Source organism: Hyla sarda, chromosome 6 (genome assembly GCF_029499605.1).
Source record: "Hyla sarda isolate aHylSar1 chromosome 6, aHylSar1.hap1, whole genome shotgun sequence".
Lineage (NCBI taxonomy): Eukaryota > Metazoa > Chordata > Amphibia > Anura > Hylidae > Hyla > Hyla sarda.
In genome coordinates, this window is record NC_079194.1 from 127,790,417 (window position 1) to 127,804,963 (window position 14,547).

At 42.7% G+C, this 14,547-nt stretch overlaps 1 protein-coding gene and 1 pseudogene across 9 annotated transcripts in view; one reads left to right on the plus strand and one right to left on the minus strand.

The window, feature by feature from the left end:
• Window positions 1–14,547, plus strand: part of RAD18 (RAD18 E3 ubiquitin protein ligase) — a 577,293-nt gene that overhangs the window by 302,797 nt on the left and 259,949 nt on the right. The window lies entirely within an intron of this gene.
• Window positions 11,394–11,470, minus strand: LOC130277945 (U2 spliceosomal RNA; annotated as a pseudogene).

The following is a 14,547-nucleotide window of genomic DNA, read 5'->3' on the forward strand; positions in this document are numbered from 1 at the left end:
CGTGAGTCATCAGAAAGCAGTTAGACAGATAACAGCAACTCAACTTCAAAAGCTAATAACTATTGGAAGGATTAAGATTTTTTAATAGAAGTAATTCACAAATCTGTTTAACTTTCCGAAGCCAGTTGACTTATAAAAAAAAGTTTTGGCCTGGAATACCCCTATAATTAAACCACATGGTTAATGGCGTACGCGCAAAAAAATTCCATAATCCAAAATAGTGTATTTTTGGTCACTTTTTATACCATAAAAAGGTATAAAAAGCGATCAAAAAGTCTGATCAAAACAAAAATGGTACCGATTAAAACTTCAGATCACGTCGCAAAAAATGACCTGTACGCAGAAAAATAAAAAAGTTATAGGGGTCAGAAGAGGACAATTTTAAATGTATTAATTTTCGCTCATGTAGTTTATGATTTTTTCCAAAAGTACGACAAAATCAAACCTATATAAGTAGTATCATTTTAATCGTATGGACCTACAGAATAAAGATAGTTTCATTTTTACCTAAAAATGTACTGTGTAGAAACGGAAGCCTCCAAAAGTTACAAAATTGTGTTTTTTCTTAAATTTTGTCGCGCACAATGATTTTTTTCCCGTTTTTGCCGTAGAATTTTGGGTAAAATGACTGATGTCATTACAAAGTAGAATTGGTGGTGCAAAAAATAAGCCCTCATATGGATTTTTAGGTGCAAAATTGAAAGGGTTATGATTTTTAAAAGGTGAGGAGAAAAAAACTTAAGTGTTAAAACAGAAAAATGCTTGGTCCTTAAGGGGTTAATTCAGTTTCTCCTGATAGGCCCATACTGCCCACCTCCACCATGGCACATGTGGTGGTCCTTTCCAAACCTGAGAAAGGACCCGAGTTTCCTTTCTCCTGAACGTGGACCTTAAGATTTATTCTAAACTATTGGCCAATTGGTTGAATAGTGTCCTTCCCACTCTTGTCCCCCTTGATCAGGTGGGGTTTGTGCCGTGGAGGGAGGCCAGAGATAATACCATTAACCTCTTGGGGATGCAAGGCATATGCATACACCCTGCATCCCCAATCCTTAAAGGGGTATTGCAGGAATTTTTTTTATTTGACTATGCTACAGGGGCTGTAAAGTTAGTGTAGTTCATAATATAGTTTCTGTACCTGTGTGTGATGGTTGAAAACCACAGGTCTTTTGAATGGATGCAGTTCATTTATGTTTCAATGGGTGGGGTGACTGATGGGTGGGAGGGAGGAAAATGGAATTATGGGATTTGTAGGCAAAGAAGAAAACTCAAAAAGGAAATACCAGTTCACAAAAAGCTAGCCACAGTTTTATGGTAATCTCACAACATAGCCATTTAGCCCTAAGACATGCCAGATCATTCCTAAGCATGTCCATTACTGTCTGCCAGGTACATACTAAAATCACCTTATGGTGGACAACCCCTTTAAGGACTCGGCGCACCTGTACACCCTGTTGCAGTTTAACAGGTTTAAACTGTTCTCACTGGCGGAAAATGGGTCAAACCCGGTGGATCCCGGTAGCTAAGGGCAGCCAGGACCCACAGCTAATGCCGGGCATGGCCGATCGGGCTGATGCCCGGCATTAAAGGGTTACTCCGCCCATAGACATCTTATCCTCTATCCAAAGGATAGGGGATAAGATGCCAGATCGCCGGGGTCCCGCTGCTGGGGACCCCCGGGATCGCCGATGCGGCTCCCCGCTATCATTACTGCACAGAGCGAGTTTGCTCTGCACGTAATGATGGGCAATACATGGCCCGGAGCATCGTTACATCACGGCCCGCCCCCTCAATACAAGTCTATGGGAGGGGGCGTGGCGGTCTTCATGTCCCCTTGCATTATGGGGGTGGGCCGTGATGTCACGAGGGGCGGAGCCATGACATCACGCTGCTCCGTCCCCTGTATCGCCCGTCATTATGCACAGAGCGAACTCGCTCTGTGCAGTAATGATAGCAGGCAGCCAGCAGCGGTACCCTGGCATCTGACATGTTATCCCCTATCCTTTGGATTGGGAATAAGATGTCTAGGGGCGGAGTACCCCTTTAACCCTTTAGACTCCGCGTTCAAAGTTGATTGCGACGTCTAAAGTAAAAGAATCCCGGCAGCTCAGCGGAGCTGATTGGGATTATCGCGACAAAATCGAGATGTCCCAATTCACCTTACCGGACGACGGTAGGGTCCTCACCTGCCTCTCCATTGTCCAATCGGCGATCTACTGATCATGCCTGATCAGTGCTTTGCAGTGGCATAGCAGTGATCAGTGTATGCAATCAGAAGATTGCATGTTTTAGCCCCCCTATTATTTTTTTCAAATAAAAGTTCATTAACCCCTTCCCTATTAAAAGTTTAAATCACCGCCCTTTCCCATTAATTAAAATAATGTAATAAATATAATCGTGTGGTACTGCCGCGTGCGTAAATGTCCGAACTATTAAAATATTAGGTTAGCTTAACCACATGGTCGATGGCGTACACGTAAAAATATACCAAAGTTCAAAATTGTGCATTTTTGGTCACTTCATAATACATAAAAATATTAATAAAAAACAATCAAAAAGTCCCGTCAAAAGAAAAATAGTACTGATAAATACTACAGATGACGGCACGAAAAATTAGCCCTCATACCCCCTGTACACGGAAAAATAAAAAAGTTATAGGGGTCAGAAGATGTAAATTTTAAACATGCTAATTTTGGTGCATGTAGTTCATAATTTTTTTGTATTAAAATAAAATAAAATCTATATAAATTGGGTATCCTTGTAATCGTATGGACCTACAGAATAAAGATAAGTTTTTACGAAAATCCTGGCGATATACTGCTCCCCCGCAACCCGCTTAAAAATCAATGGCTCTCTCTCTAATCCCTTTTACTTCCACAATGGCACTTGGCAGGGTTGTCCCCTATTCTGTACGTTTTGGTCATGGAATATCTTCTGGACAGAATTAGGGCAGATCCTGACATCCACGTTGTGGCTGTTGGAGGCTGTGAATATAAATGCTCCGCTTTCGCAAATGATATGCTGGTCTACATCACCGACCTCTTGGTATCTCTCCCATGTTTGATGGCGCGTCTAGCTGAGTTCAGTGTGTGGTCCAATTTTAAAATAAATCTATCTAAATCAGAGGAACTCAGTGTTTCCTTGCCCGGAAGTGCAGTGGAATCCCTTCTTCCAGCGTTCCCATTTGCCTGGCCCTATAGGTGTTTTACATCCTTGGGGACCATCCGATCTCTCCCAATAGTTTTCTCTGAACTTCTCCCCTATGTTGGCACAATTCCATAAGGACCTAGAGTCCTGGAATCACTGAGAATTTTCTTGGTTTGGCCGTATTAGTATCATAAAAATGACCTTGATGCCTAACCTGTTGTATCTGCTACAGGCCATCCCCATTCATATCCCTTGTCCCAATTCCCTGTATTGTCACCAATTGCAGACATGTTTTGGGTGGTTCATGTGGTCCTCTGCCCGTCCCTGGCTTAACCGACTCACAGTGACCCACCCCAAACTGTATGGGGCGCATACATCAACTGGCCTGTATTCATGCACACATTTTAGATCTATTCCACAACACTAAATCTAAGCTATGGGTTCGCTTGACACAGGATATTTGTCCCTAAGCCCTTTCTACTCTACCGTGGACATGGTCCCCGATGTGGATTGGCTGAGGGTACAATGATGCATGTTTGGGTTTGTCCCAGACTAGCCTCTTTCTGGCGCTCAGTTCTTCAGGTTATTTTAGAAATGACAGGTGTTCGGGTCCCTCATAGCCCTGAGGTTGCCTTGCTCTACATGTTTCCTATGGCACAATCGAAATATAAGAAATCCCTTGCCAGACATCTACTACAAGCAGCCAATACAGTCATCCCTAGAAGGTGGAAGTGTCCTGCCCCCCCTTCCTTAGAGGAGTGGTTCACAGAAATAGCCCACATCCAACACATGGAAGAACTCCTGTCTGTTCTCCCCGCAGAGGTGGTCAAGTATGGTGCCACCTGGCTTCCATGGTCAGAATTTTGGTCGTCCCAGAGATATCGGTCTCTGTGCTTATGGGCCGCAAGTAGACAAGCCCGGCCTATTGTCCCCTTGTTTCTTCAGGTTTATCTGAACAGTGCTTCGTGTTTTGTCAGGTCCCAGCTTCAGCCGCTATTTTCAGGTGTGTGACCTATTGGATTGCCATGGTATATCTTTCTTTCCTTCTTTTATTCTCTTTGTTTCTGCTGAGTACTCCTATTCTTTATGTAGTCATGGCGGTGTGCCCTACTAGGCCGCTGCTGACCATATTTCCGATGTTGAGCTCACCCTTGCTTTCTTGTTTTAACTGGCCCCTTCTAGTGTCCCCTCCCATATTGGAGTATTATGTTTACAGGTAGCATGTTTGTTTATCTCTCTTGCCATGTTCCTAGGTGTTATGTTGACCTGGAAATTTTTTGCTCCTATATTGAATTGTTACAATTTTTTTTTTTGATGACCCACTCTGTTCTCTGGCCCCTCAAGGCCATTGGGTCTTTTTACATCTGGATGTCACCTTAATTGGAGACTGCAACAAAAATACCATCAACACGACTATGTACCGAAAACCAACATCAAAATACCATTCTCCATGCTAAAAGCTGCCACCCACGCCATACAGTGAGGAATTTGCCCATAGGCGAATATGTGAGGGCAAAAAGAGCCTCCTCATCTCCAGAAACTTATGAATTCACAGTACAGGATATCAACAAACGCTTACAATGCTTACAACTATGTGGGTACCAACCAACCATTGCACAGAGCTAAAGCAATTATGCAGGCTAAGACTAGAGCCCATTATCTAGGTGAAAATTCAAAAAAACTAAAAACATCCTTGAAATATTCCCAAGGAATGATAACTTTCTAGACACTGTATTCTGTGGACTTTGACAGCATAAGAGAAGTTATCCAGAGACACCTTCCAGTTCTTCATCAGGATTTAATCCTTGCCAAAATCCTACAAAGTGGAGTTAGGTTTGTCGCTAGAAGAGCGCAGTCACTTAGGGACCAATTATCACCTAGCGAATATCACTCCCCACAATAGTAATACTTGGCTTTCCACCACCGGATGCTACAAGTGGAATTGGGCAAATTCATGTCCAATACAAAATATTTCATGTCTTCTGTTACCAATCGCACATACCGGATTTAGGGACTGATCAATTGTAACACTGACCATGTTATATACTAAGCCACCTGTATGAACTGTGCACTACAATATGTAGGGTGCACAACAAGAAAATTGAAACTCCGGGTAGCAGGACATATGATAAATATTTCACCATCTGACATTACTCTGAGTACGAGGTCCCCCTCCGGTCTCACCAAACATATTCGAGAAGTGCATGTGGGGCATGCATCCTGTATTCAAATTACCAGTATAGAAAAAGTTCAACAACCCCGCTGTGGAGAGGACTGGAGGCATTTTGGATATTATCCTTGGACTCCTGTGTACCAAGCGGGCTCAATTACCTTAATGATTTAATGTATATCCATTAATTTGGTTTTTTTCAACCAATGAGTACTCTAGTCATCATTGTTTTTATATATGACTGGTAGAGTGTATCATAATATACATTTTATATTTTCTTCAGTCTGGTTACCATTTTCCTTGCGCATATGCACATCAGATATATTCTTATCCGGCGGGCACAGTGTGGATGGTGTTATGGGTCGAGATCTTACTGATGTCTGTACTCCGCTATGTAACTTACTGATTGTTTTCATTATTTTGCCACTAATATCGGCCCACCACCCATTCACACACAAAATGTGGTTTCCCTTAGCAAATCACCATTTTCATCCACCTTTTGGCAATGTATTACCATTGTATGACTATGTATTTCAGGAATTATCATGAATGTTCATGTTAACATCTCTAGGATCACTAATATAATATATGAAATTGCTTATTAGCATTATTTTTTAGTTATGATCCATATTGATATTATTAATATATGAAGTATAACATGCATGGTATGAGGTGTTTTTTTTATTTTTTTTATTATTTTTCATTTTCACTGATACATGATATTCGCATAATTAATCTTGTGCATGTGCATTACCATCTAAACTCCTGTTAATTAATTCAGGTGGCTGTAAGGTGTATTTGCAGTTTTGAATATTGGTCAATACGTTTATATCCAACAGTAAGTTGCTATTGACTATCGCAGTTCCACTTCTCATCGAGTTGCATGGTGAATATCCAAACCAGGTCTCCACTCATGCACCTGGGTGGACCGGAACTGTCGTCACACGCTGAATCCATTGTCCGACATCTCTCAGGCACTCATGTTTGATCATGCATTTATCTAGTAGTGTATATCAACCTTTACTGTTTTATATCACGTTGCCATGACTTGTCCAAAGCTCGAAACACTTTGGAGTACTTGTTAGGTTTTTGTTTCTTTTTTTTTTATGTTTTAATATGATCTAGTAAAAGCTATGTTTTAATTGCTATTCTTCTGTGAGCTGGACACCACCATTTCTTTCTACATCACCTCATATACTTTGTATTTTGTTGAATAAAACTTTCCTGAATCTGAATAAAAAATTGTGACAGGGTTCAGGATTGTCACACAATCAACAGAGCAAGAGATGGGAGAACAGCACCAGGTTTATTGGCAGAGATCACAAAACACAAACCATGGGCAACAGAAAGGCACAGTCACTGGGCAAACAATGGTCAACAGAAGGGCACAGGCACTGGGGAAGGAACAAACTGCAGATCCCGGGATTCAGCTCCGGGTCCAACACTTCACTCTTCAATGTATTGTCCGAAGATAACAGCTCCATGTCTAGTGGTACCTCAAGTCCCCTGGGAGGGCCGGTCCTCACATTTGTTCTTCAGTTCACAGGGGTCCACATCTAAGTCCACAGATAACACGATTCCTTGTTCCAGAGGGTGGCCTCAGCCATGGCTCCTCTATCCCAGCAATTTCCCAGATTCTGGGGCACAATCTCCAGGGCAGTGTTGTACTAGCAGCAACTCTTACCCCAGAGATAATCACAGCAACTGCAGGCTCTGTCCTAACATCAGGTCCTGTCTCTGGGACATCACACACTCCTCTGAATTCCCCACTCAGCTCTTCTTATCTTCCCAGATTCCTGTAGGGGGGTACCTCCAGCGTCTCCAAGTTGTCTTCTCCCCAGACCTGAGGTGGTCAGCAGGAATAATTTGCATTCCTTTGGTCAGTATCCCCCCTATCTTCCTGTGTCCATCCAGCCTCCACCCAGACCATATGTGAACAGCAGGAGTAATTTGCATTCCTTTGCTCAGCATCTATCTGTGTCCACCTTATGTCTAGACATATCAACCATGACATATATATATAAATATATATATATATATAAATTCACCTGTCCTCGGGGCTCCGGCGCGTCCTCTTCGGGATCCCCTGCATCGCCGGCGCTCTCCTTCGTCATCATCACGTCGCTGCGCACGCCGTCCCGTCATCCAGTATGAGCGGCGTGCGTAGTGACGTGATGGCGGCGACGGAGAGCGAGGATCCCGGGGAAGCAGAGACTTCAGGAGCGTCGGGGACACCCCAGGACGCGGCAACAGCGATGGAGGGCGACATCCAGGGCAGTGGTGACAAGCGTTGACAGTCCGGAGCAGCAGGGACAGGTGAGTGTAACTTCCTATTCTTTCTATTGCACGGATCCCTCAACATACGATGGTTTCAACTAACGATGGTTCATCTGGAACAGATTACCATCGTATGTTGAGGGACCACTGTATGTATATATATATATATATATATATGTGTGTGTGTTTATATATTTATATATTAGGTTTGAATTTCAGTAATAGCCATCTTAGCACAAGCCTATACTTATTCTTTTGGTCTGTGAATTTCGTGTGATTGTGCCAGAAAATAAAGCACTACATGCTGCGTTATTTTGTATGACATAGTTAATGCAATCCTTAACGGAGGCTTTAACAGAGCCTCCAACACAGATGTGAACACAGCCTATTACTTTCTGTACTTAGTCAGCTTTCTCCACCTATAGTCGACTTTCCAGTGCAGCTCTTCTCCGACAGATGAAGGCAATTTCTTTGTGTTCATTATCTTCTCACCAAGGAGCATGCTAATGATCTATCGTCTTAGAATTATTACTTTTGTCCCACCATGGTGCGCTGATTAAATCCCCCAGAGCTTGTTAACCACATAAATCATCGAGAAGTCACAAATGGTAAGAGGCTAATAATATTTTGTGGTCAGGAGCGCAACTAGTCTAACAGGAATAAAGCTGTATTCATCATTAATGATCACATCTGTAACCTCAGATAATATGATCAAATGTGCTTCATCCTTCTGATCAAATCTAGGATTCTCTAGTTCCAAAACGGCTAGTGTATGCATAGTATATATCCCTCTGGTAATGTAGTAATGTGCTAAGTTTCCCTCCATTAATGGAAAAGCTGGAGTTGAAATCCTTTTGGATGTGGGTTTCAGCCTGGGGAACTGCTGATCTTCCCAGACCAGCAGAGGAAACATTCCCTGGATCTTAATTTTAACAGATGTTAGTAATTTTTTTCGCCTTCCAGAAAATCCTGTTTTGTTCTCTTTTGTGACTGATTCTGAATGAGATTATGATATGTACATACAATCTACATACTAGAAATTATTTAGTTATAGTTTATTTTTGCCCTATTGCTTAGTAGTGTATTGGATTATTTAATTATGTATATCATTGTAATTGATGAATGGTTTTAAATACAGATGAATCTGACGAAGTCAAATTCATTCCGAATTTCATGAAAAATTAGATTTGGACCGAATCTGAACCTCGACTTGCTTCTAAACAACAAATTTCTTATTTAGCGACACCCCTGCGATCGTCCTGTATAATGTATAGATACGAGCGGCTTTCTCCTGCACTCGCATCTCTGCGATAGATAGGACGATCGCAGCTGGTGTCAGGAGTTACACTTGCTGTGATCTGTCCTCAACTGCAGGTACTACTGCTCCCAACATTGAGCGCACACTGCTCCATTCTGGGAGCTGTAGTACCTGCATTAATAGACAGATCGCAGCGGGTGTCACTTCTGACACCCGATGTGATTGTCCTGTATAATGTACAGTAACCCCCCGACCTACGATGGCCCCGACATATGATAAAATCGACATACGATCGCCTCTGAGGCCATCGCATGTCGATGTCAGCATCGACATACGATGCTTTTATATTTCGGGGCCATTGCATTAACTGCTATCCGACAGCGCAAAATGCTTAAGCTGCTGTCGGATAGCAGTTTAAGCATCCCTGGCAGGTTTGCTTACCTATTCCCGCTACTCCGGGTCCACTTCGCGATCCTCCGGTGTCTTGCGCATCTTCTCCAGGGTCCGGGCCTCGCTTTCCGGCGTCGTTATTACGTCACTACGCACGCTGCGCCGGCGTTGCAGTGTAATGACGTCACCAGAAAGTGAGGCCCGGACCCTGCAGAAGATGCGGAAGAAGCCGGAGGATCGCGAAGAAGACACCGGAGCAGCGGGACAGCATCGGGAGCCCCTGAGACAGCATCGGGAGCGGTGAGGACCTGGTCCGGAGAGACGAGGACAGGTGAGTACAGCTTCCTATACTTTACATTGCACGGATCCCTCAAAATACGATGGGTTCGACAAACGATGGGTCGTTTGGAACGAATTACCATCGTATGTTGAGGGACCACTGTATAGATGTGGGCAGCCGGCCGCTCTTCTCTGGTCCCACTGTAGTTTGAGTATATGCTGTATATATATATATATATATATATATATATATATATATACCTTTTATTCATATTTCCCGCAGAGAGCTGTGATTGACTGGGACCATCTGGCCAATCATAGCTCTCTGCTGAAAATATGAGTAAGTGATGTGAAATCTATTCACATCACTGACCGGCCGGAGTATAGTGGAGATGCGAGCACAGAAGAAAGCCGCTGCATCTCTGCAATAGAAAGGACAATCGCATCGGGTGTCAGGAGTGACACCTGCTGTGATCTGTCTATTAGTACAGGTACTACAGCTCCAATCATGGAACAGTCTGTTCCATGCTGGGAGTGGTAGTACAACCTAAAAAAATTTAAAAATAGACAAAAAAAAAGTGAAATATACACACACTTTATTAAACACAATATTAAACTATATTACTAATAAAAAAAAAATGTAATTATAAAAAGTATATTATTTTTACATTTAAATTGCCCCTTTTCTACATTTTTTTTTTTTGTGTCTTTATAAAAAAAATTTATACACCCAAGAATAGAGTCTACATTTTAGGCTTCATTCACACTATTCATCCGTTATTAAACATCCATTTTCTGTATTGTATAATTATAAAATGGATGAAATAATGGGTGCTGATGGCTGAATAATGTCCGTCAAAATAACAGGCATATTCATCGATTAAGAACCATTATAACATCCGTCATGTACCGTTATTTTAACACCTCTGGTTACAGACTCCTGCAGCCGGGACTACTACTACTCAAATCATGGAAAGGACTTGTTTGCATGATGGAAGTAGTAGTTCCCTGGCTGCGGGAGTCTGCCGGTGGCTGGGGAGGCATCATTATTTTTTTTTTTTTATCTAAAGCCGAGGAACGTGCTTTCGATTCACCCAAAGTGCAAGAAAAAGTGCAAACGTGTTACACTAAAAAAACGTGCACAAAGGATGCGGTCTATCGCTAGCCCTTCTCCGATAGGAGAGAGGCCCCCCAACAAACCTTACCCTTCGCCTCCGGACCAAAAGGTACCTGCGAGGTTCCAGGTTCGATGTCCCTTTTCGCCGAAGCTACTAGGGGACCACAAATGCTCCCGGCATCCCCCTTGGCGTTAGCCAAGGTATCTGCCCGCAGAGCCGATTACGGTAGGTACCCTGCCAAGCAGGAGTACCCGGGTGTTTGCAGGGAGATGCGGAACCTAATGGCCACACACACCTCCCCTAGAACGCCAGGAGGGACACCCAGAAGGGCTACCGCGTCCTGACAAATCCTGTGAACACACAACACGCAAAAAGTGACACAGTGAGACAAAAAATGAAATAAATAAGTGAATGTGTGCGGATATACTGCCCGGACATCCGGCCGGATCTATAAAAATTTCTCTGATCCTAGCCAGAAGGCCGGGAATCAAGAGGTGAGTGCCACAAGGTGAAGAGATTATGGTGCCCGTGCTTCAACTCAGTGAGTCTATCCTCCCAGTGAGTTTCGGCACCTCGGGGTCACCACTCCCCGAGGCACAAAAGTACCTCGGCTCTAGACCCTCTCAGCCTCATGGCGAGACCCGGAGGGAACAGGTCACATCGGGGCAGCCGTCGAGCTGATTCCTCAGAACAAGCCCCGGAAAGCCCTGGTACACCTGCATCCTCCATGCAGCACCCATCCCCACCAGCCCCATACCGGCGTTACGGTACACCGGCATGAAAAACTGATAAGAACAGATACTACACTTGATCTTAGCCAAAAGGCCGAGAAGGCTGGGGAGGCATCATTAGTGTTTTGTACTACTACCGCCATCATGGAACAGACCCAGTGTGCTTATACTTACTAGAGATGAGCGAACTTACAGTAAATTCCTTCATAAATTGATGACTTTTCCTGCATAAATTAGTTCAGCTTTCAGGTGCTTCCGTGGGCTGGAAAAGGTGGATACAGTCCTAGGAGACTCTTTCCTAGGACTGTATCCACCTTTTCCAGCCCACCGGAGCACCTGAAGGCTGAACTAATTTATGCAGGAAAAGTAATCAACTGCCGAGCCGAGAAGTTCGTGACAAATCGAATTTACTGTAAGTTCACTCATCTCTAATACTTACTCCCCCCCACAGTGTCCTTATTTCCCCTCCTGCTGTTTGCTCCTCATCTTCTTGGTGTACGCATCTATACATTACACAGGACGATAGCAGCAGGTGTCAGGAGTGACACCCTGGGCGATCTGTCTATTAGCACAGGCGCTACTACTCCCTTCGTGGAACAGTCTGATCCATGCTGGGAGCAGTAGTACTACCTAAAAAATTAGAAAAAAAAAAGGGAAACACACACTTTATTAACCCCTTAAGGACACAACCCATTTTGATCTTTAGGACGCAGCCGTTTTTTGCATATCTGACCTCTGTCACTTTAAGCATTAATAACTCTGGCATGCTTTAACTTATGAATTTGATTCTGAGATTGTTTTTTAGTGACACATTCTGAAAGGCTTTCCATAATTGTGGTAGTAGACTATGAGTATCTATGGTTTTTGATTTCTTTTTTCGTGACATATTCTATTTTATGTTAGTGGTAAATTTTCGGCGATACTTCATTTCTTGGTGAAAAATTCCAAAATTTCATGAAAAATTAGAAAATTTAGCTTTTTTTTTTCTTTGAAACTCTCTGCTTGTAAGGAAAATGGACTTACCAAATATGTTATAAATTGATTCACATATACAATATGTCTACTTTATGTTGGCATCATAAAGTTGACATTTTTTTTCTTTTTGAAGACATAAAAGGGCTTCAAATTTTAGCATCAATTTTCCCATTTTTCACGAAAATTTCTAAATCTGAATTTTTCAGTGACCAGTTCAGTTTGAAGTGGATTTGAGAGATCTTTCTGTGAGAAATACCCTATAAATGACCCCATTATATAAACGCCACCCTCAAAGTTTTCAAAACTACATGCAGAAAGTTTAACCCTTTAGGTGTTTTCCAGGAATAGCAGCAAAGTGAAGGAGATAATTAAAAATCTTAAATTTTACACTAACCTGTTTTTGTAGACCCATTATTTGAATTTTTACAAAGAGTAAAAGGAGAAAAAGCCCCCCAAAATATGTAATGCAATTTCTCTTGAGTAAGGAAATAACTCATATGTGGATGTAAAGTGCTCTGCGGATGCAGTAGAGGGCTCAGAAAGGAAGGAGTGACCATGGGATTGTGGAGAGCAAATTTAGCTGAAATGCCTTTCGGGCGTGCATGTGGCATTTAGAAAGCCAATATGGTGCCAGAATAGCACAAAACATATACATGGCATATTATTTTGCAAACTACACCCCTCAAAGCATTTAACAAGGGGTACAGTGAGCTTTAACTACCCACAGATGTTTGACGAATGTTTACTAAAGTTGGACGTGAAAAATAAAAATTTTATTTTTTTCACTAAAATGCTTGTGTTACCCCAAAGTTTTCATTTTTACAAGGGGTAATAGGAGAAAAAGCCCCTCCCCCCCAAATTTGGAACACTATTTCTTCTAAGTATGGAAATACCCCATATATGGATGTAAACTGCACTGCGAGCACATTACAGGGCCTAAAAGAGAAGGAGCGCCATTGGGCTTTTGGAGAGAGAATTTGGTTTGAATAGAAGTCAGGGGGCCATGTGCGTTTACAAAGATTTACATGGTGCCAGAGCAGTGGACCCCCCCATTTTGGAAACTACACCCCTCACAGAATGTAATATAGGGTGCAGTGAGCATTTACACCACATTGGTGTTTGACAAATCGTTGGAACAGTGGGCTGTGCAAATGAAAAATTTTATTACATTCTGTGAAGGGTGTAGTTTCCAAAATGGGGTCACGTGTGTGTGTGTGGGGGGGTCCACTGCTCTGGCACCATGGGGGCTTTGTAAACGAACATGGCCTTCAATTCCAGCCAAATGCTCTCTCCAAAAACCCAATGGTGCTCATTCTCTTCTGAGCCCTGTAGTTCGCCCGCACAACACTTTATATACACATTTGGGATATTTCCTTACTCGGAAGAAATGGGGTTACAAATTTTGGAGGGATTTGTTACTATTACCCCTTGTGAAAATGAAAACTTTGGGGTAACACCAGCATTTTAGTGAAAAAAAAAAATGTTCACTCCTGATCTATGTTGTGCGCCTGCAGATCACTTTACGTCCACATATGGGGTATTTCCGTACTCAGGAGAAATTGCTTTACAAATTTTGGGGGTCTTGTTTTCCTTTTTCCTCTTGTAAAAATGAAAAGTATTGATCAACACCAACATGTTAGTGTAAAAAACTTTTTTTTTTTTACACTAACCTGCTGGTGTAGACCCCATTTTCATAAGGGGTAAAAGGAGAAAAAGCCCCACCAAATTTGTAACACAATTTCTCTCGAGCATGGAAATACCACATATGTGTCCCTAAACTGTTGCCTTGAAATAAGACAGGGCTCCGAAGTGAGAGAGCGCCATGCACATTTGAGGGGTAAATTAGGGATTTCCATAGGTGCGGACACAAATGCAAGCGTTACACTTGCCTCTGCCACCAAAAATACCTTATGCCAGTGTTCCCAAACAAGGTGCCTCCAGCTTTTGCAAAACTCCCAGCATGCTTGGACAGTAAATGGCCATCCGGCAATACCGGGAGTTGTTGTTTTGCAAAAGCTGCAGGCTTTGTTTTGGAAACACATCTTTATTTGGGGTAGGGGGGGGGGGTGTAATTGTGTAAGGGTGTATAATGTAGTGTTTTACTCTCTATATTTTGGTAGTATAGTGTAGTTAGTGTTTTTAGGGTACATTCACACAGGCGGGGGTTTACAGTGAGTTTCCCGCTGGGAGTTTGAGTTGCGG